Consider the following 27,650-nt stretch of genomic DNA (forward strand, 5'->3'; position numbering starts at 1 on the left):
CTTGGTTATATCCCTGAGCCACTGAATTAAAGCAATGTTGAGGCCTACCCTCTAGAATGTTTATCTCCAAGAGCCAATACGAATCTTCATTATTTAAGGCAGTTTGATTTGGGATACAATATATGAGTTTCCTACCCTCAGGGAGTTTACAGTCAAGTCAAGGAAAGAGAAAAATACATCACATAATGAATACTAATGTGGAGGAAGTAGAGTGTTCTGAGAGGCATAGACTTGGGCCACCTAATCCCAACTTGGAATCCACACTTGGCAGAAGTGATCATGATCTGATGGGGGGGATACACATTAGGCAGCCAGTGTGAGGGGGGAGAAGAAAGAGAAGACGAAGAATGTGGAGCTCCACACAGAGAGAACCACCTATACAGAGACTCAACGTCAGAAAAACAGTGTTTCCATGCAACCAAAAATGGCCCCATGGTTTGGTCCTGTCTTCAAATCAGCCACCAAGAGAGAGAAAGTAGATGCTTGGAGTAGATCCCACCATCCCTTTTAAATGGCGGGGCCTGATGGCCAGACCCCGGTGCCATCTTCAGCCCAAAGGCATTCTTGCACTAGCGGTTGCAAGTGGGGGCAGCAGGTACCGACCCACAGGGTCTTTGGGAGCCACACACATGGTCTCTCCACACGGCACCACAGACACTGCCAGCATCAGCCCGAAACTTCCCACTGTCGACCTCGTCGTCTACCACCAGCCAGGACCTGCTCATCAAGATACCAGATCAGAAGAAGACTCTGCTGGTATCTGGGAATAGTATATCCTTGTCCTTTGTGGATTCACCTATTTTTAACCCCCGAGTCAGTACTTGTGGTGCTCTGGCAGTCATTTGTGGACACTTGCAGATGGATGAAAAATCTGAGTCCCTTGACACACGTTTCCAGCTTCAGTCCATTCTGGGCCTTCTTGTTTCAGCTCTCCTACTGTAAAGTGCCCTTTTCACAATCTATTTTAGTGCCAGGGTGTGGGTTTTTGTGGGGGGGGGGGGTTGGTTTTTTGGGGTTTTTTTTGTTTTTGCATTTTTGTGCCTTTTTTTTCTTCTTCAGTAATTTCACTGTTTAAAATGAACCCTAAGGATAGTGTTGATGTGCTGTCTAGTGTTCCTTCATGAAAGAAGGCTGTGATGTACCTTGTGGAGCAAACAATATGCAAAATGTTGGAGAGGTTTCACCAGGCATGAGTTATAGTGCTGTTGGCCATGAGTTCATTGTTAATCAATCAATAATATATTTAAATAATCTTTATATTTAAATAATATTTTTTTATTTTGAATATTTTTAAATATTTTAACTAATACATTTAAATAAGCTTTAAACAGAAACACATAAAACAAGATTATGTATTGATCAAAATGTTGTGACCAGTGGCTCACAGAAAGCTAACCCTGAATTTCTCCTAGGAGCAGTGGCTCAGTATTTGCTAATTCAGTATTCACGGCAACTTTTTAGAACATAATTACCACAAATAATGAAAAGAGACTGTATAGGTTTATAGATTGCAAGGACTAGTGGATGTCCCTCTAGCTCAAGCGTTTGTTCCTATAGGAGTTAGTATAACTCCTATTTGCTCTAGCAAATAGACTTCAAATTCCATAAGGGTTCAAATACAATAGGAGTTTGTTTCTTGTTCATGTATCAGTTTTGAGCTGATGAATGAGTCAATCCAGTGACCCTCCTCCACTTGAGTCTGCAGAAATCCAGGCTGGATGGACACCACCATTATAATACGGGGCACTCAAGGGGACCTGAGCATTATCCTCATTTGGCCCAAAGGGGAAAAGAACATGCAGGAGGGCTCCTGTAGTGTTTTGATGGGCAGGACCTAAGTGGCACTCATCGTTCCTGCTCACATTCCATTGGCTAGACGTCAGTCACATGACCATACTTGGCTGCAAGGGAGGCTGGGAAATGTAGTCTGGCTGATGACCAGGAAGAAGAAAGCAAAATTTCCTTGACTGCAAGCCAGCTCTGCCAGTTTGTTTTAAGGAGCCGTATGAAGTCATGTTCATACCAAGACTTGTGACTGCCCCAGGAAGATTAATAATTTGCTCTCTCCCCTATAATTCTTCTTTAAATATTTGCTCAAAGTTTATTTTGAGGTGAAGCTACAATCTGTGTGAAGGGAGGGAGGCAGAGAGCTGCACCTTGACCTGAGGAAATCTTGCCCAAATCCTTGCTCTGGTTCCCAAGCCGCCTCCAGATGTGTGGAAGATTCCCGGCCCCTCCTTAGGGCTGCGTGAAAGTGCAGCATTTTCCTAATCCTTGTGGCAGACAGAGCCCTTGGGTGTAATGCAGCCCAAAGGCTGAGGGAAGGCCCTCAGGCCTCTGTGAACAGACACCTCTGGGAGGAGCAAACCCACGCCCTCAGACAGAGGGAGGCCACAGAGGTGCCGGGCTTCCGCTGGGGAGTGCCCAGCCTGGCAGCTCCCAGAGGCAAGTGGTAGGTGAGGCCTGAGCCAGACCCGACTTTACTGTCTGAACCCCTTCCCACCCTGTGAGACCAACTGTGAGGAACCCGAACAAAATGTGTGAGAGGGGCTTTTCGGTAAAGGTGGCCTGGGCGAGATCAGGGAACAGAGGGACCTCACCTCCAGCCCATGTCCTAACAAGGAGGCAGCCTCTCTTCGTGCCTTGGAAGCATTTGTAAGAGATCATGTAGCCACAGGCCACCTATAAGGCCTCCTCACCTTACAGCTCCATACTCTAGCTGAAGTGAAAAGCAACACAGACAGGTGATGGCCCACGAAAAAGCACTACAGACATTGTTTTCCCTCTATTGTATCTCTTCCTAGTTGCCAAAAGAAAGACTCCTGTCCTGTAACAAGCAGCTTCATGGGGTCTGGAAAGAATCCCTAAAAGAAAAACATAACAACAACAACAACAACAACAACAACAACAACAACAATGGTATATTGAATGCCAGACCCTGGTAAACATTTGACACGTGCTGCTGTACTGAATTCTCACAAGGACCTGAGAGGTAGGTGTTCTAATCCACATCCTAATAATGAGGAAACTAAGGCTCTAACGAGCTGTAAGTTGCCCATGCATGTGCAGCTAGAGAAAGGTTGAGTCAGGACCTTTTGTCTGATTGCTAAGCCTGTATTCTCTTTTTTTTAATATATAATTTATTTATTTTTTTTAAATTTACATCCAAATTAGTTAGTATCTAGTGCAACAATGATTTCAGGAGTAGATTCCTTAGTGCCCCTTACCCATTTAGCCCACCCCCCCACCACAGCCCTTCCAGTAACCCTCTGTTTGTTCTCCGTATTTAAGAGTCTCTTACGTTTTGTCCCCCTCCTTATTTTTATATTATTTTTGCTTCCCTTCCCTTATGTTCATCTGTTTTGTATCGTAAAATCCTCATATGAGTGAAGTCATATGATACTTGTCTTTCTCCAACTGACTAGTTTCGACTAGGCCTGTATTAACCTCCAAGCTCCATGGATGACAACATTAGTTAGATGGTGGGTGGGGCCAGGAGAATCCCTACCTGCCTACCTTCTTGCACCTGCACCCTTCTCCTCCACAGCTGAGGCCTGTCTCCCTAGAATCAGCCCCATGCTGTCCCCCCTCCCTCCCGTAGAATTTCCCCATCACCTCTACACATTTAGGCCCCGCCCCCAGCATGAATCCCATCCTGGGGCACCTGGCAGTTCCTGGGCACCCTGTCGGAGATCACTCACCAGGTGCCTGACCTCCATTGTTGAAAGGGGGTGTCTCCGGAATGCTAGAGGGAGCCTCGGGTGGCAGAGCTGACCATACGAACGTTCTCTTCTCCTTGCTCACTTCCCTTCAGGCGGCTTTTGGAGAGTCTTGGAATTGCACCCATATCTCAGGAAGTACGCCTTCCTCTAACCTCCCCACAGGAGCTCAAGAGGTAGTGTGATCCATCAAATAAACAAAGAAGTTTGTTATTAGGCCAGTGTCAGGCCAGGAGTCTGGCCCATGCTTTTGTCTGGCAGGCTGCCATGAGTGGCTGCTTGAGCAACACAGAGATGTGGCCTTGGTCTTCACCTGTACAAACAGCCCATGTGATAGAGCTGAGCTCTAGACAGGCAGGAAAGACCTGGGGTTTCTCTTGACCCTGCCGTGATCACCCTGCTGTTTGACTTTGGACAACATCCCTCCCTTCTCTGAACCTAGGCTGTCCCCTTTTGCGGGTGGGATAGACCCGAGGGGTCTCCCAGTTTGTAAATTCTCTAAAAGAGCATTTTAATCTGTGGGTCCCTCAGTGACTTTCCGTGGGCAGCCATAAATGATGTAGTTGGTAGTTGTCTTGGCCTGTCCTCTCTTTGGGGTAGCCACCATGTGGCCTCATTTCAACTTTTTCCTCCTGTTTGTTTTTTCCAAAAGAAATCCTGTAGATTAGAATGGGAAGGAAGCTAGGAAGATCTTGTCAAGGCTCATCATTTAGAACATGTCCTCTTTACATTCTTTCTAGGTTTTGGGGAGGGGGTGGTTTGCATTGGCCAAGCCTTTTTCCAGGTGTTGCTAAGCCAAGTAAACACTCCTCAGCCTTTCTCCCCAACCAGTTCTTCTTCCAAAGCAGTGGTGGATTTGGCAGAGAAGGGTCAACTGGGTGCCACAGCTGGTCTTCCAGGAGTCTGGGTCATGCCTGGCTTCCCACCTGGGTTGGACTGAGTGACAACGTGGTCAAGATATTTGCCAAAAACCACAGAGCTGGGAGGGATGGCCCTCCCAGAGTGCAGGGATATTAAGAGCAGGACAAAGGGTACCGAGGGGAGTCCTGAGGCAGAAAGCATCCACAAAACCAAGGAGAGTGCTTGGGGCTGAGCTTATAGAGTTTGCTCTGAGCCTGACTCTGCCAACAGCTCCCTGGAGAACCTGTCACCACACATCCCACAGTCTCAGTCTCCTCATCTGGGAAACCAGTAAGTCTGGCCATCTGAGGTGGATGGATACTAAATTGACCTAAGTTCCTTTCCAACTGTGGGATTCTCTGCCTACTTTACAATTTAAGGGTCCAAAAATACCTCCATGTCTTTTCCCATTTGCATGCAGTATGGGGGGCACACCGAACCTCAAATGCAGCACCCAGAAATCCCTCCCCTCCCATCCCCACCCCAGCCATGCCTTGAAAAGGAGATAAGGACCTTATGATCCATTTACCTCAAAGGCAACCAAACAATGGCTTCGCAAAGGGAATCCAATGCCTCTAAAGCCACCATATGAGCCTCGCATGGGTGACTTTTATGACTTCTCTTCCTCCTTGGGACCAGAAATCTTTACCTGACCAACATTCAAGCGCCCAAATTTCCAATCTGCCTGGAACAACCCCGGGGAGTCTTAACCTTGGAGAACTACACCCCCCCCCCCCCCCACACACACACACTCCAGCCTTTACCAGATGCTTCACGGGGAAGGCGGTGGGGTGCAGACATGTTACAGCCTCTACCCTGTGACTTCCTCATCCCCTCTACAGGGAAAGTCATCCTAGAAGTCAAAACAAAGCTCCTTTCCATGCGTATTTTCTTCTCAATGGCTTAGACTGTAAAGTCATCAGGAAGCATGGTCTGGTGCTCCAAGCTCCAGACAGACAGCCTGACCTCTGTCCTGGCTCCCTGGTCTGGCCTGGGCCAGACACCGCACCCCCACCACTGTTTTCTCATCTGCAAAACAACCCGGGCCTCCCTAAGCCGGCAATGTCTGTCACTGCAAAACACCGCCCCTCCCTCCTCCAGCAGCAGCCTGTCTCCAGGAGAGGGAATCCATCGTTTCAGAGAAAGGCGTGCAAGAAGAACATAGCAGAGACTAAGAAAAGGGTTCGTTGCACGTGGGGGGCGGGGGACGGGGAGAAGATTTCAGGGACTATCTCTCTATCTTAATCTTCTCCACTCTGCTGGCCCTGGGGTGGAGGGTCTCCCCTCTGGGCTACCCTGCTCTTGGTCTGGTTCCCTTCCTAAAGGAACAGCCTGATGTGCAGATAAACAGAGGGGCCCATTGTAGATGGCTGCTGGGTGTCTCTAGGGATCAGTAACACCTTCCTCAGAAAGGCGCTTATGTAGCATTGGCTTCCCTTCCAGCCCCCACCCCTTACCTAACCAGGCTGTTTCCTCTGCCCCCACCCCCACCCTCTCACTGCTGGGTCATTCTGCCTCCCTCTCTACTGCTGTCGTGCAGCCTGTCTTCTGCTACTTAGGAGTTCTCTTCTTAAACCTGCCTTTAAATAAAACCCTGACCTGACCGTGAAGGGAAACCTGTCTCCCCATCTGTGGCTGGTATGACAAGTTTTTTGGAGCTGAGAAGCATGAGGTCGGGCCTCAGGGTTGCTGCATAATGGACCCCTTCAGTGACCCTCTGCCAGGCCTCTGGTGAGGATTTTCATCGGGTCCTTAATCCACCTCCTGCTGAGACAGCCACACCCCCAACAAGGATGCCTGTGGTAGGTTCGGAATACCTCTGGCTCTCCTACTAGCAGATAAGGAAATTTCCCCTGCCCTTCATCACTGAAGCCAGGCAAGGGAGTTCATCCTTAGGGGGAGGAAAGGTGAATAGGAGCCAGGGCAGAGAAGTCCAAGTTTTTGAAAGGGCAGACATCTTTTCTCCCCAAAGTAAACCACTGGACACAGTTTCTATGGGTCCTTGGGTAAAGTCTATGAGAGTGGATCTCAACGCTGGCTGCACATTAGGGTCCAGAAGATTAAAGGGGAATCTCTAGGGGTGGGAACCAGACATCCGCTAACTTTGAGAGCCACTGATCTAAAACAGTGCCTCATCTGGTAGCTTGGGAAACACAAGTCAAGAAAGGGGAAGTGACTCGCCCAAAGTTAAATGGCCAGTTGGGACAGAGCCCTGACCTGAGTCAACCTGGGGCTCTTAACTTTAAATTCATATGTCTTCCCAGCATGGTTTTCCCTCCGGTTGCTTTATGAGAAAGGAACTTAATTTCAGGTACACATTAAAATTATCTGGGGAACTTTAAAAATAGATGATAATAAGCCTCCTCCTGAAGTTCTACTTTAATTGCTCTGGAGTATGGCCTGCGTATACATATTTTTTGAGGTTCCTTGAATGGATTTGAATATGTAGTCATGATAAAGAGAAGTCCTGCGTTAAAGGCAAAACTCAGAAAAAGAAAAAGAAAAGAAGAGGGAGAGAGAGAAGGGAAGAAAGTAATGCTACAGAGGTCAAGGAAGGCAAAATGTTCCTCTAGGATAAATCTTGCAATCTGTCAACATAAACGAGGGCTCTCGAAGGAGAAATAGATGTAGATACTTACAAGTGGTACAAATGCTTTCCAAGGGAGGGAACAGTATGAGCAGGGCTGGGACCGGAGACCTCGCTTTTCTAGCAAGTTCCCAAGTGCTGCTGCTGCTGCTGCTGGTCCCTGGGAGACACCTTAAGAACCACTGTGCTAGGGCAAGGCCCAGAGCTAATGCAGGGGCTTCCAGCAAAAGTAGCATGAGATTGTGAGGAGTCCTTGGGCAGTGGGACTGGGGAGGAAAGGGAGGGCAGTTTAGGGAACGATCCGCGGATGAGTGCACTGAACGGGGTGACCAACTGAATGTGGAGAAAATAGAAGCAGAGACCAGGGCGAGTGGATTTTGGAGTCTAAACAACCAAGACAATGATGGTTCGATCCCTGGAGCAGAGGAGACAGGAGGAGGGGGCAGGTGTATGGTGGCTGAGGGGGTGCGGCTGGAAATTCGAACACCGAACCTCTGATTCGAGCGCCCTGCAAGTCCATGACCTCTGATTCAGGGCTAGGGCTTTCCCTGCTCCCCTAAAAGTTAGGGGAGCTTCTGCCCTAAAACTAAAACTCTTCTCCTCCTAGAGGGTGGGGGTTGGGCTGAGCCAGAGAGACCCTCACCCACCCACCCAGAGTTTTGGGCCCCCCTCCACTTTGGGGGGCTGGAGGAGGGGAAGGCAGGGTTGTATCTCCTCAGGTCAAATCTGGGAGGCAGAGTCATCAGGCTTGTTATGTTACTCACACTAAAACCCGTTTTGCTCCAACCCTCACTCTTCCTTTTCCTCTGCCTTCGCCTTCCACAGAATGCGTTCCCTGAAGCCAGGGTCCTAGGTCTTGGCCACACATTAGATTCATCTGGGGAGCTGTAAAATGTCCTTACACCAAGGCTACCTCCCACACCAACTGAAACCGAACCTCTCTCGGGACGCCTGGGTGGCTCAGTCAGTTGAGCATCCGACTTCGGCTCAGGTCATGATCTCACGGTTCATGAGTTCAAGCCCCACGTCGGGCTCTGTGCTGACAGCTCAGAGCCGGAAGCCTGCTTCAGATTCTGTCTCTGTCTCTGTCTGCCCCTCCCTTGCTCACGCTCTCTCTCTCTCTCTCACTCTCAGAAATAAATAAAACGTTAAAAAAAATTAAAATTAAAAAAAAAAAAATCCCTGGAGTAGGCTCCAGGCATCAGCTCCCTGAGTGATTGAGAAGGGCAACCAGGACTGAGAACTGGGCCCAGCAGGGTGTGCATAGGTAGCCTTCAAATAGCCTATTTATGTAAATGGCATTTCCTCCCTAAGGAAATGGTTTGAATGTGTTGAATATCACCCCTCTTCTCACACATGGAAACTGGTCAAAGGACCGGCTGGCCTTTCTGACCCAGGGGCCTACAGTGCAAGTTCGGGGCAGAAGCTGTTTACCGTAGCTGTGGTTTATGGAGCTGGAGGCCATGCCCTTGGAAGGGAGAGGCTTGAACGCGCAAAGTCCAAGCAGGCCTTCACGCGAGGAGGCTGGCCCAAAGCGGAGTGTGGGAGGGAGATGCATGGGGAGGGATGTGGCAGGGTTCAGAGCCACACCAACAGGGTGGCTCAAGGGACCTGACAAACCCCTGGGGAGGAAGAGTGGGTGAGGGTGATGGGAGGTGTTCTGTATGGATCTGGGCGACCCCCTACAGCTGCCCTCCAGGCACAGGTGATGGTGGGGAAGCCAGGAGGGGGCAGTGTGACAGGGTCGTCCTTCCTGACTCAGAGTCCCAGAGGCAGACAAGACAAGGAAGCTTGCTGGGGAAGGATTAAGGCTAGGAGCCACTGGGATTTGGGAGTCCTTGAAGCTTGTGCAATTTGGGGTGGGGGAGTGGGGGGAGGCATCTTTAAGAAAAAGAATACCAAATGGAAGGAGCTGGGGCCCATGAAGGCCCTGTCAGGGAGCTCTCTAAGGTCCCTGTATGTCCACTCTGGTTCAAATGCTGACATTTTGTGATAGGACATTAACTAAGGGTTTCCTTTCCAAATGTTGTCACGCCTCCCCGAGTTGTGCCTGTGTGGTCATCGGTACTGCGATCTTTGGGACTCCCTAAGACCAGGAAGGCCAGTCATCCATTCTATTTCTCAGGAAACAAAGACAGAGAGAGGTATCAGAGGTCACTCACACAACACACCCATGACTGTGCCCCCTACAAGCCAGCTCTGCATGCCATTAACTCCTTCCACAGACTCATACTAAGACCATGACAGGGCATGGTGCTGGGCATGGTAGGCACCACAGCGACCCAGACATGGCCCTGGCTCTAGAAAATGGCAAAACCTTGCCCTCAAGCAGCTCGGTGAGGAGGCCTACTGAGGCAGATCATTACAGTGTGAGGAGCACAGGAGAGAGGGCAAGAGGCACTCGCCTCAGGCAATGAGGGTAGGCTTTCCAGAAGGGCCACAGGAGAAGGGAACTGAGAGAACATGCCAGGGAAATTTCCAGTCAGGGAGAGTCGTTCCTGCACTGCGAACAGTGACAACATTGACTAAGCACCTACCGTGTCCCAGCACTTGGGCTCATCATTACATGTTTTAGGCCGATGAGTCTACACATCAACCTCACAAGATGGGTCCTATTATCATCCCCATTTTACAGACAATGAAGCTGAGGCCCAGTGAAGTTAGGAGCTTGCTCTCAATTCACAGCTACTTAAGTGGTGGGTCTGAGCTGCAGGGCCAATGTAGGCACAGAACAGTGAGGGGAGAGTTTGGGACATTTGGGGAACTGCAAGAAACTCGGTGTCTCAGGCACAGGAAGCCCAAGGGAAGTCGGCAAGGAAGAAGACTGGGGAGGCCCCAAGGGCAGGATGGGTCCAGAAGGACAGAGAAGAACAGGTAAAGGAGTTTGGGCCGGGCCTAAAGAGGCAGGCTAGATACTGAAGGTCTGTAAGCAAGGGTACAACACCATCAGTCCTAGGCTCTAGAAAGGCTCCCCTGAGTAAGATATGCTTATGGAAGATGGCTTAGAAGCCATTTGATAGGAGCAAGGGATCTCCAACGATGCTACTGCAGAGTCCTGGCAAGTTCATGCAGCATCAGCCAAGGCCAAGGGTTGAGCTCAAAGCTCATTGGGCTCCAAGGACCAGCTTTACCAGCCTGAGGGTGTGGGGCTGGGGAAGAGAGGGGGAGCAGCATTTTGCCACAGAAAGTGCTCTGGACTTGGAACCAAGGAGCCACATTCCCACTGGCCACCTTCGTGGACTCAGTCGAATCCCTTGACCTCCCTGGGTCACAATTTCCTCATCCGGAAAGCAGGTATAATCACTCTTGCTCTGTCTGATTCACCCTATTTTCGTGAAATTCAAACAACACATGGCACGTGAGAAAATGGTCCAAGTGTCATTGACAGTATGATGGAAGTCTTGAAACGTCTGCACAATTAATTTGACAGCCCAGAAACCAAGGGCTGCACACTTCTGGCCTAAAGTGGTTTCCTTTGCGTTTCAACAGGCCTCACAGCTCACACGTGGCCCTTCTTCCTATTTGCACAGGACCCACCGAATCCTCCCCCTTCTTCATAGCACGGCCCGAGCACCACCTCCTCCATGAAGCTTCTCCAAGGCTTTCTTCAGACCCCAAGCTGGAAATACCCTCTTCTTCACCTGAAGGAATGCTACTCTGAGTCTTCCAGAGTCTCACTTCTTTCTATCTTTGATTTAGCTGCAGTCGGTTATACAGCCTGCCTGCCACCCCCAGAAACCACCCCCCACCAGCTGCTGCAACTTTGTTGAATGACGGACCTACAGGGGGACTGTGGCTCCACGCAGAAGTCTGGGAAGGCAGCAGCCTGGACCCACTTGAAGGGGCAAGAGGGCCTATGTGGCAGCGTGAGAGGGTCAGAGGGATGGAAGGCTGAAACAGCCTTTTGGATTCGACTCTTCTCCAGGGACAAACAGAAGAGATGGCAGTGAGAATAACCATATTCACCAACAACTGGGAATACTTATTCCCCGACAACTTACTACGTGTTTTACTGAATCGTCTCCTTCAGTCCCCACGGCAAATCCATCCAGCACTAGCACAGGGCCTAGGACGGAGACGGTGCCCAGGAGATGTTTGAAAAGACATGACAGCTGAGGAAACTGGACACGGGGAGGTGAAGTGACTTGCCTGAGGTCACACACTTGACAGGCAGCAGAGAGGAGATTCAGGTCCGTCTGGCGTTCCTACTTTATACTGTGCCTCAAAGAAAAGATGCCAGGCTGTGGGCACTGTGAGGGAAAAGCAGGCGTGCTGAGGGAAGGTGCTCTGCTCTGCATTGGCAGGAGGGGGGTGCAGCCCGAGAATCCAGGAGAGCGCCACCCCCGGCATCGGTCCTGCCTGGCCAGCCTTCCCCAGCCTGAAAAGAGTCAAGTACACGAGTCATGGGTCCCCCAGAGGAGGGGGGATGGTTTCAGACTCCAAGACCAGCAGAGTCCTACACACAAGGAGTAATGGAGCTTTACTTGCTGTTCCAGACATTTCCTCATCAGCCTTTCTTCTGGAAGGATCTGGGCACTCAGCTATGTTTACATGTGCCCAGCCTGACAGAAGCCCTGTTTATTAAAAAGGATGGAGTGGACTTGGGTGTTCTGGGGTCTGTCCTCGTCTCCCTTGGCTCGGCCGGTTGAGAGAAGATGGGACACGAGACAGAGAGGCCAGGAATGTGCAGCAGAAAACCCACAGCCTTTGCCTGGGAGGGCAGGAGCGAAGCGGATCCTGTCTGACGGATCCCAGACCCCTCCACTGCCCCTGCTGACATTTGATAAATGCTTCCTGTGAAAATGTTTACCCAGGAGGAAATGGATCATGCTTCCCCTTCCTACCACGAGGGTGGGAAGAGGGGCCACACAGGTCCCATAAATTCCACCAGCTGTCCGTGCTCACTGCCTCACCTCCCTGGGTGCCCCGGAGGGGGTGAGACAAAGGTGCCAGACACAGACAGAGCTAAACAGAAGGCAGGTATGCAGCCAGGCGACCACGTCTATGGAAACACATCTATGTCCATTTGTCACTTTTATCTCCTATTTTTCCCTCCATTTCTTTTAAATTAAGTCGCCATCTGTCCTTGTTTCATCCAGAAAGTCCTAAAGGAACCATCAGGAGTTGGCCCCTTTTCATTTTTCCCTGCTTGGAAGGTGATGTGATGGGCGGATCTAGCAACCTGTCACGACGGATCTTAAATCTTGGGAGCAGAGGTGTCCACGGGTCTGGAAAAACCATTTGCTTCCCCAGCAATCAGGGTCCCTTGGTTCCGGTCTCCGTTGTGCCGCTGTCTCTTTGAGAGGCAGCTGGAGGTATTGAGAAGAGGGTGAGATCAGGAGCCGGAGCAGCCCGTAGGGCCCTGATGTCATCACTTATTCACTCTGTGACCTGGAGCAGCTCCCATGACCCCTGCAAGCCTGGATCCCCTCCCCAGTGACATAGAGATAATGTTACTACCTACAACACAGTTTCCTGGGAAGGTCACGTAAGGAGACATGTACAAATGCTTTGAAATGGTAGAATAATGCACGGTTATGGGGCTCTTTTAAGCCAAGGAATTTGGCCAAACTGTCCTTCTACAAAATGGGTACAATATGTTGCATTAAATAATAAAAGAAAATTTGGTAATGAATTGAAAATATTCAGAACCTCCTTAAGAAATGCAGATTAAGGACCCTAGAATTAAAGGAAGGCAACATTCATATTTTTTCTCCTTTTCCATTGTTATTTTTTCCTCAGTTGCTTTATTGATATCTATGAGGGAATAAAGAGACATATATTTGAAGAATCTGGTATTACAATGCTTGTGAGTACTCCGTTCAACACATGCATATAATTTATTGAGTATAAATAAAATATTATGCTTTGGGGGCACCTAGGTGGCTCAGTCAGCTGAACATCCAACTCTCGATTTCAGCTCAGGTCATGATCTCGTGGTTCATGAGTTCGAGCCCCGCGTGGGGCTCTGTGCTGACAGCTCAGAGCCTGCTTGGGATTCACTCCTCTCTCTGCCCCTATCCCACTCATTCTCCCTCCCTCCCTCCCTCCCTCCCTCCCTCTCTCTCTCAATAAATAAACATTTAAAAAACCAGATTCTTACAGTGTATTGAATCAGAAACTCTGGGGGACTGGACCCAGAAACCACATGATTTTAATATGTGCCCTAAGTTCTTCAGCATGCTGAAGTTTGAAAGCCACTAATCTGGAAGCCCCATAATGTGCTACAGAAGAGTCATGCAAACCTTCTCTCTATGTCCTTTAGCAGCCAATCCCTGGAGCCCCCCGAAAGAGGAGGCTTGGCACACAGAAATCTATTAAAGCCCGGGGCACCTGGGTGGCTCAGTCGGTTAGGCGTCCGACTTTGGCACAGGTCATGATCTCACAGTTTGTGAGTTCGAGCCCCGCGTCGGGCTCTGTGCTGACAGCTCAGAACCTGGAACCTGCTTCAGATTCTGTGTCTCCCTCTCTCTCTCTGCCCCTCCCCTGCTCATGCTCTCTCTTTCAAAAATAAATAAACATTAAAATATTTTTTAAAAAAAGAAAGAAATCTATTGGAGCCCAAGTCATGACGCCCCAACTTCCAAGGCTTCACATCTATAGACCTGATTCTGGAAAAGGCAGGTGGGAGATACCAGGTCCAGGGCCAAGTCTTGACATTGAGTTGAGACCACAGCAGAGGTCAGCACCAGCAAGCACGGCTGATGTATGACACTAAAATAATAAAAAAAAGGCCACCGTGCCCTGAATGGAGGGGGAAGGGGAGAGGCTGCAGGTGACAGCAGAGGCCAGGTTTCTAGGCAGCTGACCCAGGCCACAGGAGCAAGGTAGGAGAGAGGCAGTGGAAGGAAGCAAGCAGGTCATTACAGAGTCTTGGGCTATAAGAGTTACGATGACTTGGATATTTCCTTTTCATCAGGATATCGCTTCCTCTGGGTTTCTGGGGACAAATCTTGTGCCTTGGAGACCTTCTGAAAGGATGGATGTGTTCTCAGTTTCCAGGGCAGTCGTGCCTTGTCTATCAGTTAACAGGATCCCATGACTCTCCTACAAGGTACTACAGTCGTGTGAAGAGATGTTGGATATTCCCACGGGGCTGACCTCCCACTTACTCATCAAGATGACCTAAACGTATAGTATTCTATGGTGACTGTGGCTCTGAGGCACCCTGCATCAGATGTGCTGAGTGTCCGCAAATACATAAACGTTCCAATTCCATTATGTTGCCTGATTCCAGCCTCAGGCCCTGTGAGCAAGACAGGATGGGCTATCATTTCTCAGGTGAGTAAACTGAGGCTCAGAGAGGTTCCAGTAATTTCCAAAGCCACACCGTGTAGAGTTCATAAATGGGACTCTGGGTCTCCTGGCTCAAATTTCCCTCCACTGCAACTTTCTCTGCAAGTTTCCAAGAAACTTGACTTTGGAGACACATCTAGAAACTTTCTCCTCGGCACCTTGAAGATCTATGGAGCTCTTCCTTCTCGTTTTCTCGTTACAAACAACATCCGTATTTAATACTTTGGCAGATGAGTGAGGGTGACCAACCATCTCGATTTCCCCGGGCCTCTTCCAGCAGTGTCTCTGGGGGATTAAGCTGCAGGTGCCCACAGTGATAGCTGGCTGAATGACAGGCGCTTTACTGGTTGGCTTCCTTCCTTTGTGGCCCTGTCCATACCTCCACCTGTGCTCCCTCCTCCTCCCCAATAGGCCGTTTGTTGTCCCAGGGTCTGCTTCTAGCAAAACCCAAACTAAGAGCCTCTTATTTCCTGTGAAATTGGTTAAAATTGTATCCTTTTTAATTTTTTTTTTTTTTAAGAGAGAGAGAGAGAGTGTGCTGGCAAAGGAGGGGCGGGCGGTGGGGGGAGGGAGGGAAAGAGTGAGTCTGAAGCAGGCTTCACGCTCAGCACAGAGCCAGCACAGGGCTCCATGGATCCCACAACCGTGAGATCATGACCTGAGCCGAAATGAAGAGTCAGATGCTTAACCCAATGAGCCACCCCTACCCAGGCGCCCCTAAAACTGTATCCTTTTGACTAATACGAAAACTAAGACTCAAAGAGATTAAATAACTCATCTAAGGTCACATAGCAAGCGAGCATATGATATATCCCAGGCCTGAGCCCACACACTTCTGACTGCAAGTTCACGCCGGTCCCGTCCAGATCCTGGGAGAAGAACAACACAAGCACGCCACTTGATCACGGGGACATGGCACACCCCTACCCCTACGCTCACCCCACTCAGGAAACGGGGAACTTTCTCCAAATCAAGGCTGACAAATGGGCCGATGATTTGGTCCCCCTCAGTTCTCACCAACTTCCTATTCATTTTAAAATGTCCCTCTTCCAGCTCTCCTTGTGAACTAAGGACAGAAATGACAGTGACCAGCCGTGTGAAAATCCCATACTCCACATGTGAAGGTAGGTGCAGACCAACAAATAGGAAGATACCCTTTCTGAATGTAGAGATGCTAGTCGAATGTTGTCTCCACATCGCTTATGCGGATCCACAAAAAAATGGCTTTTGCAGCCACACTTGCAATTTGTGACAAGTTTTGCACATCATTAGGATGAAGGAAGCATATGCAGCCATTTGTTGGCATAAGCAGGGGTGTGTGGCTGGATGCGGGCGCTTACTGACAACCAAACCAGACCCCGGAAGCTTGCAAGTTCTGCTGTGCCTCGGAGCCGTCCACGAACCCAGGTGAGGTTTTGGCTCCGCGAAGAGGTAACTCGATCCACGTTTTAAGCAAAAGGGAATTCTCATGGTCAGGAGCAGACGGATGAGGTAAATCACATGAAATCGGCCTAAATTTGTCAACAGCCATCAGCAAGGTTTCTGCCATCGATGTCCAGGATTCTGGTTGTCTATTGCTGTATATCAAACCATCCTAAAATTCAGTAGATTAAAACTACCATTTCATGAGATCTCATGAGTCATGATTTTTATGAGTCGGGAATTCAGGCGGGGCTTGGCCAAGCCGCTCTGTTCCACATGGCACCAGCCGCAGCTCTTCGGAGGCATTCAGCCGGCAGGCGGGCTGCTCTGAAGGGTGTGAGTTAGGTTGACTCGCATGGCAGGCTCGTGGGTGGGTCAGAAGGCTGGGCTCAGCGGGGACTGTGGATCAGAGAGCGAAGTCTCCAGCGCATACGGCGGAAGCTACATGGCTTTTTTATGACCCAGTTTGGGAATCTAGGGGTCACTTCTGCCATCCTCCTTGTCAAAGCAGCCACAGCAGATTGAGGGGAAAGGACTTAGACGCAGCCCGCTCAACGGTCGGTGTGTAAAAGTGGAACGTCCAGTTTAGGTTGGAAGCAAAGAAAGGAAGTCAGAGCCTGCAGGCTTTCTCTGACTCCGAGAGTGTAGCTGCAGTCACTTTGCCAGAGGATATGTGACCTGGGTCACAGACAGAGAGGAGACTGGGAAAGGGGAGAACTGGCATGGCTGAAATCTCAGCTCTCCTGATGGTGCTCCCCACTCTCCTCATTGTGCTCCTGCCAAAATCCCTGCTCTCCTGACAGTGCTCCCTCCTTCTGGCTTTACCCAGCCAGCAAGCAGCTCTGCCCCTGGCGCTGCAGTCATGACTAAAGAGCTGAGTGAGGGGTCTCACCTGCTCCAGGACACTGGTCCTCTGGAGCTGAGAAAAAGACAGGCCAGTGGAGAGGATTTGGATGATTTGAGCGAGGTGCAAATCAAGCAGGAGACCGAGGAAGAGGGCCTGGTGTTGCTCACACATGAAGGATCTGTAGCTGAGGTGAGGCTCCATGGGGCCCCGTCAGCAGGGCCGGATGCCTCCCCCCAGGCAAGGCCACCCTGTGGGCTTCGATCCGGGTGCTCCTGTCCAGTCCTGGAGAAGAGAATTGGCACGATCTCTTACACATCTGTGGATCCATGCCTGGCAGGGGTGTGTCCTCAGAAGACGCCAACAGAAAATAAACTCATCAATTTAATGCTCGTTTTCCTTCTTCCTTTCTTTGCTTCCTCCCTTCCTTCCTTCCTGCCTTTCTTTCTTTTTGACTTTCTTTCTGTCATTTTCTACACTAGAGACCTAGAAGTAGACTGCCTGGGGCGGGGGGAGGGAGGGTGGCAATGAAAGGAAGGGAAAGAAAGGGACCTGATGCTGCCAGAAACAAGTTTCGGGCCTTGAGCTGTGGCCCAGCCCAGTGACCAGGAGTGGGCTGACCCCACAGAGACACCTCAGCCGTCATCTCTTCACCCGAAATGAATTTGAAATGTTTGACACGGTCCTGAAGGGACTAATTATTTCCTTCCGAATTTGCATGGATTTGAATAAATAGCTGGATGGATGAAATTAACATTACCTGGGAACCCCATGCTAACACATCCTAGGCGCTTTCATATATACCAATCCACCAGTCCCTACAAAAGCTCCAGGGAACACGTGCACTCATCCTTCTATTGCCATAGAAGAAATTCCAAATGAGTTTAATGAACACTGAGATTTGACGACTTTGAACCACTGCTCAGGCTTGGGGGGGGGGTGCAGGGGGGGCTCTGCAATCCCCATGCTCTCCCTTATGTGGCGTGAACACACAGAAGCAATGCAGGCTCCTCCCTCACCTCCGGTCCGTCAGCAGACAGGTCCCAACTATTCTTCATTCTCAGAGTCCTTCCATCACTCGCCCTGTGTCAGGGTCTTCCTTGTTTTGTCGTTCATCCTTTGTCACCTGGGCTATTGTGCCAGTGTCCCGGCCAGTCCCGTCTCTACGCCCTCCAGTCCCTCCTCCATCCCATAACCAGAGAAAGCTGAAACACAGAGCTGAACAGATAAGTCTTTTGCCCGTGAAGTTTCAATCACTCTCACAACTTACAGAATAATTTCCAATCCTGAAGCCAGGTATTCAAAGTGGCTAGAATCTCCTCCTAATCAGCATGTCCTATATTACCTACCACTCTGCCCTTTCACCACTGGTTTGCAAACCAGAGGCTACAAAACTCTGAGCATTGTTCTCGGAGAAGAGAGGAGTTCTATGTAATATTTTGAAATTTTCTATTTTTGTGTCAGAGGTGATCTTTTTTATTTAATTTTTTTTTAATGTTTTATTTATTTTTAAGACAGAGAGCATGAGTGGGGATGGGGCAGAGAGAGAGGGAGACACAGAATCTGAACAGGTTCCAGGCCCTGAGCTGTCAGCACAGAGCCCGACGCAGGGCTCGAACTCACAAACTGTGAGATCATGACCTGAGCCTAAGTCGGACGCTCAACTGACTGAGCCACCCAGGGGCCCCAAGAGGTGATCTTAAGGAAAGACAGCAAGAATATCCACCTTCTGATCAATCCTACCTCTCTTTTTTTTTTTTTTTTTTTTTTTTTTTAATTTTTTTTTTTCCACGTTTTTATTTATTTTTGGGACAGAGAGAGACAGAGCATGAACGGGGGAGGGGCAGAGAGAGAGGGAGACACAGAATCGGAAACAGGCTCCAGGCTCTGAGCCATCAGCCCAGAGCCTGACGCGGGGCTCGAACTCACGGACCGCGAGATCGTGACCTGGCTGAAGTCGGATGCTTAACCGACTGCGCCACCCAGGCGCCCCCCTACCTCTCTTTTTTAATCTCTGCATCATTTACACTTGTGTTGGCAATCTCTGATGTTGGATGGACAAACCAAGTGACACTTTTCAACTTTTAATGCAGAGTTTCTCAAACAGGGGTTCCAGGGCGCTTGCTCATGGGTCCTCAAATTCCTCTCTACATCCCAGCTGTGGATCAGATCACAAATTCCATTTTAGCCATACCCCTATTTCATCACCTCGATTCTCATTCCCCCTTTGGTTTGGAATGCCTTTCCACATCATCCACACTCAGCTCCTGCCCACCACCACCCCTAAGCCACATCATGTGTATAACTAGGGACAGCACGGCATAGAGCTCCAGATATAAAGACTCTCCAAGCTAGAATGCACATTGTAGGCCACCCAGTTTATTGCACTTCACTTATAGATAGGAAAATCAGGGCCCAGAAAAGAGAAGTAACAAGTCTAGGTCTAGGATGCAGGCCTCCTGACACCATATATGGTGCTCTTTTTTTCACATCTGGCAACATCCTGATCACTTTCTGTAAAGTTTTCTCATCCATTTCTGCATTGAGTCTCTAGAATGGCTGAATGAAGAGCAAATCCTTAGTTGCCCTATAACCACGGTTGATGGAGCCATAAAGCTACAGTAATTACCTAACATGTTCATATGTCTGAAGCACTACAACGGCATATCTCAAGGGAGCTACATGCTGGAAGCATTTAGAATGTCCAAAGCATTTTGCATTAGACAATGGAGGCTGCTCCAGTTAACGCCATTCAGATCCATCCACTCTTGAGAAGCCCACAATCATACGCTGATTTACCGAATCTACTATAAAGGTCCCAAATCAATTCTTAAACATTTCTGCAAACCAGGACATTATATAGAGGCAATAAAGCAGTTAGTTCAGTGCTCTGAACTTAGTAAATATTCAATAAATGATCTGAATGAATGGATGCCCCATGGACTCAAACCTAGGACACCTGAGTTCCAGTCTTTCTTCTACTAACGGGTCATAAGGTCTTGGGAAAAATCACTTCTCCTCACTAAACCTCTATCTGTTCATCTGTAAAATGGGGCATTTGGACCAACTCATCTTTTTGCAGCAAATCCCTTGCAGATCTAGAATTCTACAATTTCATGAAAATGCTAAATCCATTTATACTATTGATGTCAAAGAAAAAAGAAGGTGAAACTAGTATTGGTTAAGTGTTCTTATTTTATGCTTCATTGCTTATTTTATGCATTATTATATATGCTTTCCGATCTCTTACATATTTTAATTATCATAACTAACTTTCAAAGCAAATATCAGCATGTTCTGTTTCTACACTTCGGGGAAACTGCAGTTTTATTAACTTGAGAAGACTTCAACTTCTAGTCTTGATAGAATTACAACCACTTTAAGACACTGGGAAATAAGCAGTGTAAAACTGTAATTCCCAAGAGAAAAGATCAATGAGCTGAGCCTTAAAGTAACTCTGGATTTATGCTGGGAGGCAATTTCCATCTGGAAATCACAAACATAGTCTAGCAGCCTTGCTAAGCAGGGGAGACAGAGTCCAGAGACTTGAGAAGACTGAGGTGGCTAGGAGTTGAGGATCAATTCCAGAAAGGAGAAGAGATACACAGAAAAGAACATCACAAATCTGCAGAGATATCCTCTTGAGTCTGCTGCGTATTAGGTCATGGGTGTATAAAGTGAAATTCAAGAAGACCAAGCAAAAGAAATGACCAGAAAATAGTGGTAAGCTGAACAACCCAAAGCTCTCTCAAGGTGTGGAAATGGTTGTGTACCGACCAAAGTGGAGAGTCTGTGGCAACACCTGGGGCATTCAATGGAGAGCCTAGAGGAGTTACACCTGAGTAAAGTGGCTGAACTATTCTTCGAGTGACGGTTACTCTGGACCCTCCATAACAAAGCTTAAAGACAGGACTCAAAGGGATCAAACTATTTCCTGAATAAATTAACTGCCTGCCAAAACAAAGTCTAACACCTTTAAAAGAAGATAGCAAAGTCCAAATGCTTAACAACATAGCTACACAATGTCTACCACATAATAAAAAATTATTAGACATATAAAGAAGCAAGAAAATGTTCACCCATAACCAAGAGAAAAAATAAGTCAATAAAAACAGACCAGTAACTGACAAAGATGATGTATAAGTGTTTAAGTGACTAGATAAGACCCAACAAAGAGTGAGTAGAGAATCCAAACTCAAACCCAGGTCTCCTGACACTTTTGCATAGTACTCTTTCCATGCATGTGTTCACTGGTCTCTCTGCATCTGTGGCAATTCCTAAGGTTTTACCATGACAATCCCAAAGCAATTTTCCTATACTTCTGGTCTTCACTCTGGTTAGAACGTCTCAGAAGCTTGCAAAGATAAACACAGATATGAAATCTGTGAAGGCCAATCTCTGATCAGGGACCAGCACAGGCCATCCTCATGGACAGATTTCAACAACACTGCAACAGGGCTCTCTTGTCTCTCCCCAGACAATCCTATGACACTCACATTGGAATTCCCCATAGCCACTCCTAGGTCATATCTCTGGCTAGAGGAACTCTACAGTAGGGGCTGTGTGGCTCAAGAGAACATTGGAAACAGTGTGTGAATGGTGGGAGCCCATACCAGGGAATGAGGCCTCAACTCCACCTCTGAGTTGGCCAAAACTTAAACCAGGAGTAAAGGGGAACACAGAAAGTGTCACAGGCTGCTGTCAGCCTTCAGAAAGGTGCAAGGCCCCCTCACCCCGATGCTGGGATTGCACTCATGGGTGTACTGCCTACGAGTGTTTGTGAGACAATGGTTTGGGGAATACAGACACAGGGTCACCTCCCAGGTTGGGGGTGCAGTTTTCCTCCCTGCAATTTACTACATAGGTTGTTACCAAAGCAAATATCAAAGCCCTGCAATTTGCTAATTACAGGCGGGATCCTGGGCTTGTGGGCCCAATTAACCACTTGTTCCTCATTTTCTCTGTGTGACCCGCCGGCTGCACCCACAATTACCCACTTGTCTTTTAACTCCCCTGAGAGCTGGCTGACTCACCTCCAATTCACTCCCACTATCACCTCCAGATGGCCTTTGGTATCTTTTTGCTTTCCAGGTTCCCCCCACTCACCTATTATCTCTCTCTGCATCAAAGGCAGACGTCTGGTCTCCCCGTGTTGGGGCTCTTACGTGATTTCCTGAGCTTGCTCCTTGCCTAGACTTGAGCCTACAAGGCAGGAAGAACTCCTGTTGGTCTGGGCATCTTGCCTAGCTCACCCAAGGAAGCTCAGGACGCTTTGGCCACATCCAGCCTCTGCCCCCAGACACAGAAGGAGTAAAGAAAGTTACAGCTTCTCTGGAACCTGCCCACTGCCAAAGCCCTTGCCCACACTCTCCATCAAGGCATCCCTGGCTCCCTACCTCATTCGGGGCTGGATCCAGGGACACTCAGTGCCAGTCCTAGGGAAGGAGGTCCCAGTAGCTACCGGCAGTAGTTCTCCAGGGAGACGCAAGTCAGAGAAGGAAAATGACTTTCTCATGACCTTCTGCTTCATTAGGCAGTCTACCTGGCAAGCAAAAATTTCCAGTAAACTTGTTGATGATTTACTATGTCAGTGGTTCCTATCCTTTTTTGTGTGTCACAGGCATTTTTGAAAATCTGATGAAAGTTCTGACCCCTCTCCAGGAAGACAGTTTATATTCATTCATTCATTCATTCATTCATTCAATCATCCACCAAATATGGGGCACCTACGTGCTGGGTACTGTTGCAGGGATTAAGGAAACATCAGTGAGCAAAAATAGACAAAAATTCTACTCTCATGGAGCTTACATTCTAGCAGGAAAAGATAGGGAATACATAATAAATGTAATAAGTAAGTATACAATTTGCCAGCAAGTGAGTGCTATGGACAAAGAGAAATTCCAACAGGGTAAGAGAAGTATCGGCAGGGAAGAGGTTGCGTTTTTATTATGTTTATGATTTTCTTAAAATGTTCGTTTATTTATTTAGTTTGAAAGCAAGAGAAAGCATGTGTGGGAGGGGCAGAGAGAGAGGGAGAGAGAGAATCCCAAGTAGTCTCCTTGGGCACAGAGCCCCGACCTGGGGCTGAAACTCACAAACTGTGAGGTCACGACCTGAGCCGAAATCAAGAGTCAGACATTTAACCGACTGAGCCCCCCAGGCGTGCCATTGGTTGCATTTTTAACTAGGGTGTTTCAGGTTGTCTTCCTTTAGGAAGTAAAATGTTAGCAAAGAACTGAAGAACCTGAGAGGTTCCACCAGGTGGGTATCTGGAAAAAGAGCGTAGTGGCCAGAGAGAATGCAGGGCAAGGCCAGGTTGGTGCATCTGAGGAAAAGTGAGCCACACGGCATGGCTGGACCAGAGAGAGGGAGAGGGAAGCAGGCTCAGTGGAGGTGAGGTCAGAGAGGCGGGGGAGTGGGGGCAGATATCACATAGGGGGCCTTGTGGGCCACAAGGACTTCGACTTTTACTCTGAGTTACATCAGGAGCCATTAGTGGGATTTGAGCAAAGGGGTAACATGATCCCACTAAGACTCTAAAATGTCTAGGGCTGTCCTAGGGAACAAATGGTCCAGGTGCGAGATAACGATGGCTTGGACCCATGGTGGCAGTGGAGACTGGGGGAAGGCTGGGTCAAGAGGATTTCCTGGGTATCGGTAATGTGTGCAAGGAAGGGATGCAGATAGGAGTTCACGTTTTACATACTACAATTCAGCAGTTTACTGGTCACCTAAATCCATCGGCAGAGGCAGGTGAAGGGCCTCTTATGAAATGATGAAGGGCAGTGGCGACCCCAAGGAGGGAGGGAAAATGGCGACCCAGTGGAGAAGGAGGGCCTTGGCTATCTCTAAAAGTTTCACTTCTTTTATTTTTTTTTTTAAATTTTTTTTTTCAACGTTTATTTATTTTTGGGACAGAGAGAGACAGAGCATGAACGGGGGAGGAGCAGAGAGAGAGGGAGACACAGAATCGGAAACAGGCTCCAGGCTCTGAGCCATCAGCCCAGAGCCCGACGCGGGGCTCGAACTCACGGACCGCGAGATCGTGACCTGGCTGAAGTCGGACGCTTAACCGACTGCGCCACCCAGGCGCCCCAAGTTTCACTTCTTTTAAAGCATGTGTAAGAACATGTTTAAGGCAAATGCGGTGACACATTAACATCTGGCAATCTGAGGGGTGGATACATGAGTGCCCATTATCTTTTCTGCATGTTTAAAATAATGCATAATCTTTAAAAGAACTGCCCATCTCAGGGTTTTCCAGAAAACCTCCTGCTGTCTTTGTCAATGCTGCCAGGGAAAACAGCACAAGTCATTGTGCTAGTAAATCTGGCTGTGACATCTGGCTGGGCGTCCTTCTCTCCCCAGCTCACTTTCCTCCCCTTCCTTCTACCAGAGTCAGGGACGAACACAAAAGCCACACCACACCGAATAGAGTCTAGAAGGGGAAGAGGGCAACAGTGACTGGACAGACTGTGGAAGGCTTCCCGGCAGAGGCGGCCTTTCAGGAGAATCCAAGAGAAAGGGTGGCTTGGGACTTGCAGGGAGGAGGGAGTCTTTCCAGCAAGGGGCTGGGGGGGGGGGGGGCTGCTTCAGGAAGAGAGGCACAGTGCAGGGCAAATGTAGGACCCAAGCGCCTACTCTCCTATGACCCATTTGAAGGAGAGTAGGCAGATTTCTTCATCCGTGTACCGAGTTAGAGAGAAAAGGTCAAACAGAAGGTGCTTTCAAGAGCCCTGAGGTCACCCCAGTGGAGCCAAGAGGACCCATGGTGGAAGACCTTGGGTCCCGGTCTGTGGCAAGCTGAAACGTGCAGATAAGGTGGCTTCAGCCCCCACACCCACCCCACCCCCGCCCTCCGCCACCCTGGGGTGTGACGCGACTGAGCTGGGCAGTCTGCTTGCTGACCTGGGGGAGCAGGAGACCGGGAAGCCGGCTCTGCGTCAGCCACCTCAGGCCATGGCCCTCAGACAGCAAATTCCTCACAATCTGCAGACCTGTCACTGAGCCTGCGGGAAGGTCCCCTGCTGCCCACATTTTGCAGAAACTTGCCATGTCACAAGTCCTGATGAGGTGCCAAGAGAACAATTTCCCAGGCCACAGTTTTAACAAGACCAGGCTTCTTAATGACTAGTTTTCTCCTAATTAAATAAAAAGAGGGGAGAGAAACCCGTGATTACTCCACCTTAGAACACCGCCTTCCATTTATGTGCGTCTCTCTTCAGAGGAGCTCAAAGTGCTTTGTATATTATTGTGTATTTTCCCCTTGTAATATCCTTGAGATTCCTAGGGGGTGGTTATTATCATACTATTTTACAGCTGGGAAAAGGGACGTGGCTGAGGTTAAGCAAAGTGTCCAAGCACCCTCGCCGGCTATGGTCACTAGTTTGAAGCTCTTATGAGAAACTTCTTCATAGTTGAAAATCAAGCCATCCCCTGGCCGATAAACTAGGCTAAAGCAGCACATAAAGAATAGTCATCTACTGCAAACTTTACAATAGTAATTAACACTGTTTAATTCTCACAACAATCCAATAAAACAGATAGTATTATACCAGTCTTACACATGAGGACAATGAGATCCAGAGAGGTCAAGCAAGCTGCCTAGAGCTGCATGAGAATCAGAGTTGCAGTCAAAGCAGAAGCCCATATTTATTAAGCACTTAACCATGTGCCAGACATTTCGCATGCATGAACTCACTTTAATTCTTATAACAACCTTCTGAAGTGGTTATTAGCATATCACCATTTTGCTGATGACAAGACGAAAGCACAGGAAAGTTAAGTGACTTGACCAAGGTCACACAGCAAGTCAGCGGCAGAGCCACAAAGGAACACACAAAAGCGATGCATGTCCCACCACGCTGGCTTGTCCGTCTGAAGGAGTACTGTACTCTGTGGGTTGGCCTGGGAAGGCCCAGATACAGTCCAGGGGACCCAGGTATAGCCCCAGGACTGCTCTGTGCCCTTATCAAGGTCCTTTGATGGTGGGTGGGGAGGCACCTCCTGTAAGTTGCCCAGTGTCAGGCCCCTCGTTGTATCGATAGGTTCCAGGGGTAGGGGTCATGGGGAAAAGGCGCTTCCTGCCTGACTGAAGGCAAATGTGCTGGGCATAAAGTGGCACCGTAGGGGCTGTTTGCACAAAGGTAGTGGAACCCGCAAGCAAGGGTTAGCCTAGAGAGACATTTAAATCAGTGCAAAGTGAACCTGGCAAAGCATGTGCACAGGGAAGGTGGTGCATTTAGCTCTTTTCCACACCCCCAGAGAAACGAGTCCCCAAATTGTCCAAGAACCTTGGCGTTTTCATTGCCCTCTCCCCAGGAGCAACCTCTAATGGCTCATTCCACTCCCCATGCCTCCATACCAGGAGAGGGATGTCCCGGATGGGGCACAGCTTCTCACTCTTTGACAGTCTGGCCAACCTTGCTATCAATGAACTGGCCTTCCAGACTTCAGAGCAGGAGGCCTGCAAGTGCCTGGCATACTTCCTGGGGCAGTGAAGGTGGGACTGACCCCACTCCCTGACTCTCAGGCGAGGCCCTGGCATGTCCTCTCAAACCTCTGTCTTCTCCTTTCAGACTCACACTCGGTAGCAGACCGACCACGATCCCCACCTCCTGCCACTATCCCTTTCTGGTAAGCCCAACTGCCAGGGAGCCCTCCCTGAGAGTGACAGGACAGAGTTAACCACCCACCACATGTCCAAAACAGCCAGCACATACACGGTTCCTAGTGAGGCTGGATACACCAGCCCGTTTGTCCCCAGCTCTTTCTGACCAAATCAGAACATTTAGGAAGGTCCTGACTTGCCCTGACTTCCACACTTTCCAGAGCTCCACCTCGTTGACATTCTAGAAGCAGCATCTCTCAACTGGTGGGAACAGTGGTTGTTACTAGCACAGGCCCTGGGGCAATTATTTAAACTCCGGCCCTACCATTTACCAGCTGGGTGACCCTGAGCAAGTTGCTGAACCTCTCTGCTCACCTTCTGCGGTCTGTTACAAAGCAGGGATGGTAAGAATTCCTATTTCACAAGATTCATAGGGTTGTTGTGAGGAATAAATGAATCGCTGCATTAAAATGCTTAGCACAGAGTAAGCAAACAACGTTAGTTACTTTATGTGGCCTCAAACTTCTTCCCGGAAGAGAATCCATCATTTTTCTGGCAACTCGAGCTTTGCACCCCGGGACCTGATGCAGGTGGAGGCAGTTCAGCATTAGGAAAACTTGTCTCAGCTTTGGGGGAGGGAGATCTCGTCCTTGGGGACCCTCGGGGACCCCACAGATACCTGCAGAAAAGGGAAAAAGAAAAGAAAGAGCCAAAGAAACCTCCAGGCGCCGCCCCCCCGCCCCTCTCCCTCCTCCCCCAACGCTGACGATGAAGCAGGCTCCCTCGAGTCTTCCCAAGATGCCTTCTCTGTTTTCGCCCCGCCCCCCGGCCCCCGGCCCCCGGCCCCCCGCCACCCACGGGAGGTTCCCTTGCAGATGTTCAGACGCTTCAGAAACGTAAAACCAGGGCAGCAAAGCTCGTGAGTTCCCAGAGCGTCTCAGGCACGCGGCATCTTTCCCCACCGGCAGCGCCTTAAATACCAGAGGGCTTGCCAAAGATGGAACTGTTTTGTTGGGAGCTCGGGTTTCTCCCGCCGCGGGGCTGAGCGGTGGCGCAGCTGCTCCGAGGTCACGCCCGAGACACGTCCGCACACGCCCGCCCGGGCGGGGTGGGGGCAGGGCTGGGGGACGCGCGGGGCGGGGGCGCCACCTTCTCCAGGGACCTGCCCAGTCTCTGTCCCCCATCTCCATTTCCCAAGCAAGCAACCGAGGAGCTGGCTTCCCTCTCCCAAGGAAGATATTTAAGTTTTGCAACACAAGAGGGATGCAATGA

The 27,650-nt window shown here is 49.3% G+C and overlaps 1 long non-coding RNA gene across 1 annotated transcript in view; it reads right to left on the reverse strand.

Moving 5' to 3' along the window:
* Positions 1–27,650, reverse strand: part of LOC147577372 (uncharacterized) — a 53,010-nt gene that overhangs the window by 11,927 nt on the left and 13,433 nt on the right. The window contains exon 2 of the long non-coding RNA XR_015240217.1: positions 22,165–22,306. This is a non-coding gene — a long non-coding RNA (uncharacterized LOC147577372). The remainder of the gene's footprint in view (positions 1–22,164; positions 22,307–27,650) is intronic.

This window comes from Puma concolor, chromosome C2 (genome assembly GCF_028749965.1).
Source record: "Puma concolor isolate L17-30 chromosome C2, mPumCon1.1.hap2, whole genome shotgun sequence".
In the NCBI taxonomy this organism is placed as follows: domain Eukaryota; kingdom Metazoa; phylum Chordata; class Mammalia; order Carnivora; family Felidae; genus Puma; species Puma concolor.